We start from the raw sequence: 7,354 nt of genomic DNA on the forward strand, positions 1-7,354 counted from the left end.
AGCACAAAGGAGCGCAATAATGACTGCGAAAAATTTTCTGCGCGAGTTTATCGTCTTCCCACTTGACAAAGAAAAATCGGCTCTCTAAAATGATGAGCCTTCGCCGACAGGAAAACATGTTAATTAGCGTCGAGTCGTCGGCTTAACGAGGAAACTCCCTTAGATCGGGGACAATGCATTATTAAAACTTACCAATTTATTATTTTACATTCACTTATCGAAGCTGATTACCAGACAGTATAGCTTTTCACTGCTACATTCGGGTACTTTATTTAATAGCTCGTTACAAACATGACACATGAGTACAATTATTGTTTCCTTTTTTAGGAGTCTTAATATTTGGTGCAAATATTGGTCGGCACTGACTATAGGGGCTGTTTGCAGTCTCGGATCATTGCGCCGCGATACGGGCGCGCGTTGTTTATTGTGAGTCTATTGCACGCGAGTATATGCGAACACTTTCTGCTATCTAGACTCAAATGCTACATATACTGGAATTATATTGTAGTAAATTGTAAATCTTTGGCGATTTACATATAATTATAAATTGATACTTACGAAATCCAAGTAAATAAACTTTTAATATGAATAAACATTTTAAAAGATCTCTATTTAGCAATTTTTTTAAGAAATATAAAAACACTTATTAAATGTAGCTGTATACTGTTTTAATCGAAAGTGGTAGGATTGTTTTGAAAAACATACTAAAATTAATTGCACTGCGAGCGATATTTGAGAGATTTTAATAAAGTAACCGCCTTTAAATACCTACAACTACTGCGAAAAGGCCTGCTGTACTACAGGTTTTTAGGTTCCTTTACACGAAATGATTCTTTCACCGCAGAGCACGATATAAATTTGACCGTAATGTCCAGAAATCTACGAGCCTAACGAGAAATATCGGTTATTGATAATATTGAAACTATTGAAGTTTATTAAATAAAAATAAAATCGGAAATATCTTAAAAATAATATGAAAACAGTGATATTTTTGTAATTTTAAATAGTGATATTTGCCGAATAAGCGATGAATATGAGTCCTTTTTAAAACTTGGTAATTGTGTTTAGATTTCTTTTTTGTATAAGGGACTGCCGATGTGATACCATCGCATATGTGTCTGCTATGACTTTATGGACTAATTTTAATTTCCACGTTCGATCTTGGGTGATGAGTTCACTGTAACAGCTTTCGTTTATTCTCAACAAAATCTTAATGCATCTTCCATATTTCGAATAAACCGAATCGGATCCGATATCGGATCAATAACACGGTGTTAGTCAGTATGCAACGATTACTATTGGCGATTGTATTCGGTCAGTGTGAGTTGCACCGCAGCGTGACTCGCGCCAATGTATTTTGCAGCGATGTCTCATAATTCAGTTTAAGCCGATGCTTACTGTAGATTAATTAATTATCTTTAAAAAGTGACACAAAATCAATCACTTCTGATCGTTATCGCGCTGCCGTCTTACAACGATGTAGATAATATAATCAATTAATTAAAATTATCTCCTCCATTTACACAAGTAATAAACCGATAAATCCGTCGGTATAAGTAAGCTAAAATGCAATTAAGAACAGATGACGTTAATGGGCACGTGTCCGCTGTGCGATTTGCGATCCGATCTGATATCGTGGAAGCCTTCACATTAAAACAACAAAAACAAACATTGAATGTCCTCATGGTGTTGGTGTAGCTGCGGTCCGTACTATCGCAGTACAGAAATCGTAGTATCGATCATGAAAAATTTCGCCCGCGGCCATTTATATATATTTTTTATATTAAGTCTTCGTTCGTTTTAAATTTAACTGAAGATCTCATGTCTCCCAGCACACGACGGTGATTGGTTTCTCTTGAGAACAGCCATCGTGGTTGAAGTCGCTTAGAATATTGTTTTATTTTTAAGTTTTAATGAGCACAAATTAGTACAAATTTTTAAAGTAACTAAATTAAATAGTTTTTAATTAAGTTTTTTTCTAAACTGAAAGTTATCGCCAGAGACACTTCCAACCGCCCCTTTCCAATTTGTCCTAGGATAAGATAATGATAAAAAAAAACTATGAACATCACCATGCAATTAAACACGTCACAGTGTATTAGCACCCTACAGCTGTCGTGATGCTTACAACACCTCTGACCTTTACCGATTATATTTCATAACGCTCTTATCACAGTAAACCACCATAAAGCTGTCACGTTTGTTTGGGATTACACGAGTATTTATTTTTAATCAGCAAGACTATCTGAGAATAATCTATATTTATTTTAAGTACAATAAATCTTAATATGTATATTTAGTGATAATGACATTAATACAAATAACTAGAGACCCGATTCAAAAACTGTTGTAATATAAAATTTACACTACATTTCGATCCGGACTCATTCAGCTTTCTAGTATTTACTTTTTAGTACTTTATAATAAAATGATAATAAATAATAAATATTGGCCAACATCACATACGTTACTCTGCTCCCAATGTTGCTTAAGCACTTGTTTTATGGAAAACCAGAAGTAACGACGGTACCACTTACTTATTAAATTAGTTTAGATCGGTACAATTTCATGTTTTCGATAAATTTGGATACTCACATTTTTATACAAACTAAACTATAGAGTCCGTACCCGCTTGTAGCATATCTCTAGTCTCTTTATGTTTACCGCTAGGCGGCCAGTCTTAACAGACAGGACCTGTCTAATCGATCTTGGTCAAACCTGCAATATTCAGGTCGGGCTCAGTGTGTCCATGTGGCATGTAGCTACTTCTACGTATTTCGTGTTTAATCCACATTTTTTATCAAAATGAAGGCATATTTAAATAAATGTTTCTGAGGACAGCTCAAAGTGCGACCCGATAAGATACTCGTATCACGCAAGAATTTGGAGATAACGGAAGCTATCCGACGGCCTCTTTAATCTCATAATCTGAGCCAATTTAATTTTGTATTTCAAATTGCTCCCGAGCCAACGGCTTCTCCAAATGAAGTCGTTACATACACGATAGCAAAATACAAAGAGAATACTTCACACAGAGGATTGAATGAAGTGCGAGTTCAGAAGTAAAATTGCAGTTAGAGAGCGGACCGCGCGGTGTGTTTTGGAAATTCAAATTTGCGCGAACTAAATAAATGCCGAGTGTCCGGACATAAAGGTAATTTGTTTATCTTACAAAGCGGAACTCATTAAAAGTCGAATTTGTGTGCGAGGGAGCCGGGGAGGCGGGCGGGGAGTCAATTTTTAATATGAGTTTAGGCGCAGCGGCAAGCGGAAGCAATATGTCGCCCCAACAAAGCGCCAGCAGCCTGCCGACGAGGGCCTTTGCGTTCGCGCCGGCGAGCGCTCGTTCAAACACTGATCTGGAACAAGTTTTAACTTAAATGGAATATAGTAAGCGTTGACGGAAACTCTTAACCTACTCATACTGAGCTCACGTCACACAGAATTAGTTGAAGTACTGATCAATGTCAGAGGTCTTCGTCCGTTGGAAAGTAACTAGGAAATAATTATAACGTTATGGTCGTTTCCTGCAGACAATTAACCTGTTTCGTTGAACATTTTAACTTTTGATCGAGCACAATTACTGATGTAATATAATTCGTAGTAACAATAAAATGACGTTTATTTTCATGTTAGAAGAGGCTGGAGAAAATTATCTTACAATCATCATATCAATTACTAATTCTGGTAAACACTATCAGTTCAACAAACCAATATATTAATCAATTGCTATTAGAATGCTATCTGTGTACTCGTACAAGCTGATGGGCGATGATAAGACAAAAACATCTGATACATTTTATCATTTTATTCCGGACAGCACTAGAGACGGACGTGCACACGCGAAATAAGACTAGTAACGGAGAGGTTTTTCCCCGTGCCAACCGTCGGTTGACGGTAGTGAGGTATCGTAAGGCGCGATCGGGCTGAAGCGTCGCTGTGAGGGTAAATGAAAACAGGTAATATATTCCGAGGGCGCATTAGTCTGACTCTTCCCGAAGAGCGCGCTGTCGATAAATCTAAATATTCATCAGGAGCCGTCCGAGGCGCATTCATTACTGAGCCCTTTAGGCTAAGTACGGCGCGTTACTGTTATACTCCCAACTAGTTTCCCGCCTGATACTGCTCGCCGACGCGACTCGCCTCTCACTTACTCGTTGACTCTGAAACAAAAGAAATATAAATTAGAATAGTATAGTAATACTAATACACTCGATCATATTGCTACACCCAATTTCAAATCAGTCTATAAAACTAAATTGTTGTTTTCGCTGAACAACAAGGACGTTTCTATCTTACTCGTACCCGCACTGTGAATACGCGTTTTCATACATTTTCCTAATTGAATTTGTTAAATAGATTCAGTCAGTTCTCTCAGATTTATTCTGCGTCATTAATGCAGCGCTCACTTTCATCTTATTGCGGCGCATTTACATCTTCCGCAGATTTGTATTCTGATCTTACACAGCATCCTTCCGAACTACCCGCCATCATATTAATGAAAGTAATTGAGACGGAATACGCACCAATAACCCTCTCGAATGTGTGCCAGTAACATTGTCGTTACTCGTATCGCTCCCGAGATGTGTGCGGTATCAGGACGACGGGCGGTATCAATTATTTCGTAATAATATTTAAACAATTACACCGTAACAATGAAACTACAAATTAAATTACTTGACACTTGTTGACACTTGGCTATCGTCATGTTTCCAATACATGTATATTTAAAGGGACTTCTTCTTATAGAATTTTGTTACTCACTAGCGACCCACGAAAAATATAATCGACCACCCGTTCGAAGTTAAAAGAAATTTTCAATAATAACTTCGACGATGAACGTAGTGCAGTACTATAGTGTAAAGTACAATTGCATGCCAATGGCTTACAATTAAAAACAAATATTCCCCTCATTTAAGCAACTAATTAAGCTAGTTAGTTTCGGAATCGAGATAGTTTGCATATCGCTGTAATATTTAAATATAACAGCGATATGCAAATTATCTAATATAGATACTTGGTGGTAGGGCTTTGTGCAAGCCCGTCTAGGTAGGTACCATCCACTCATCGGTTATTCTGCCACCAAAAAACAAATCAATTATATACGTTTGACTAAACCAGGTGACTAGCTCCTATATTTGATAAGAATTAATGAGCAATTGTAGAAAATAGCTTCGCAAGCAATTAGAATACAGTTGTATAATAATATGTAGTAAATTTTATTATGAGTTTGTTTGTTGTATATAATAGAGTTATTACGAGTTTTTATCTTAATCTTAAAAGATAACATGACACATTTTGATTGATTTTTACGGTCCTTTGAGACCTCTGATGGTTAAGTACATTATTTTGATTTATCTCTTCATCATCAATCATCATCATCAACAGCATATTTCCGTCCACTGCTGGACAAAGGCCTCTCCAATGGCACGCCACTGTGATCGATCTTCGGCTACTCTCATCCAGCTCCTGCCAGTCGTCTTGCGTAAAAAGTCACTCCACCGTGCCCGAGGAAGTCCTACCTTACGTTTGCCGAGACGCGGTCTCCACTCTAGAACACGTTTTCCCCAACGGTTATCGGTTCTGCGACAAATATGGCCAGCCCACTGCCACTACTGCTTACTAATCCGTTGGGCTATGTCGATGACTTTGGTTCTCTGACGGATCGCCTCATTTCTGATGCGATCTCGCAGAGAAACGCCGAGCATAGCCTTTCCCTTAGCACGCTGAGCGACTTTAAACTGTTGGACCAGCCTTGTCGTTAGTGTCCACGTTTCGAGTCCGTATGTCATGACGGGTGGGACGTACTGGTTAAAGACTTTCGTCTTAAGACATTGTGGGATCGACGATGTAAAGACTCGACGTAACTTCCCAAACGCTACCCAACCCACCTGAATTCTTCTATTCACCTCGTCCTCAAGGTTTTTTCTACCTAATCGCAAAGTCTGCCCGATCTATCTCTTAAGTGAAAATACCGTCATAGTAATGTCATTTTCAAATATAAATATAAATTACACGAATCTTCCTTGTTATGATCTTTATATTTTTGAGTGAAAAGCATATTTAAATCCGTTGTCTGATTGAAAAGAAGAATGATAGATACAAACAAACAAAACACGACTAGTTTGTGCTATTTATAGATATATTTCAAGATAGATTTAATTGGATAAGAATTAATAATCATGTATCAGATATTAACGTTATTCAGCGAACTCCTGTTTTAAAAAACTAATTTGAACAAAAACGAGTTGTTGCGCAACTACTACATATTATAATGGATTGTAAATATATGTATAACTAGAAGTATTGCAAACATGTACTACAATATTTTATATATCGTCAATGGTTTTAGGTATTATAGGTAAAGAAATTTTAAAATCGGTTGTGCAGTTTTTGGGTTTGTCCTCAAACAATTGTATTAAAAATCAAATCTTCCCTTTTAACCCCTTTTCCTTTAAACCCCTTCGTAATATGAAAACGGATATAAAAAAGGTTATCTAGTTAAAGTCCAGTCTACTTAAAGAAGTAACAAAACTAGATGGTGTCAGATCGGACGCATCCACGTGTAAGAATCAGATTAAATTTAATGATGAAGGTAATTATAAAGAAAAACAAATATTAATAAAACTTTTAAGTAAATTCACCCGCGTTCAAGTTTCGAAAGCTCCTCATGTAGAAAGTTTATATCTTTTCGGAACAAGGCTTTGATCCTAAATCAATAAAGAGGCAACGCTTTTCACATAACGAGAGATCAGAACACTCGGAAAGTCTACTATTTCATGCGAGCGAATATTTATATTTTGCCAAAGAAACCACGACTAAAGTTTCGCTACCGACTTAAGATATATTTATTAGTTATTTTGTTTGAATCAAGTTTCGTTCCGATAGAGTTAACTCAAAGCAAATATCACACTTAACGTACGCTCGCTGTCCCGATACGAGTCCCCGCTCGCTATAAGTGTTCATCTAGTATTATTTATCATTTTAATAATATAGACATAAAAGATATAAAAATATACAGTCAACGCTAAAAATAAAAGCCATAGGTTCTCTATAATTAGTTTTATTCGAAACACAGAGTAAATAGAATATGCTTTATTGAAAACGCACAACCATAAAAACCGAAAATTAGTCTGCGCGTCGAGTGAGCGGTGCTCCGTTATAGAAGCTGAGAGATGGTCGGCCGCCACACTGCCTGCCTAGGAACCGTTAAACACTCTGTATTGTATTAACGTGATTTTTGACTTATGACTATTTGATTATGAATACAGTGATTTAGTTGAAATGTCGGCCGAAAACGATGCCTAAATCCATTCCTCAACAAATATCGTACGCGTACAGCGTACAGCGTACG

This window comes from Vanessa cardui, chromosome 17 (genome assembly GCF_905220365.1).
Source record: "Vanessa cardui chromosome 17, ilVanCard2.1, whole genome shotgun sequence".
Taxonomy (NCBI): Eukaryota; Metazoa; Arthropoda; class Insecta; order Lepidoptera; family Nymphalidae; genus Vanessa; species Vanessa cardui.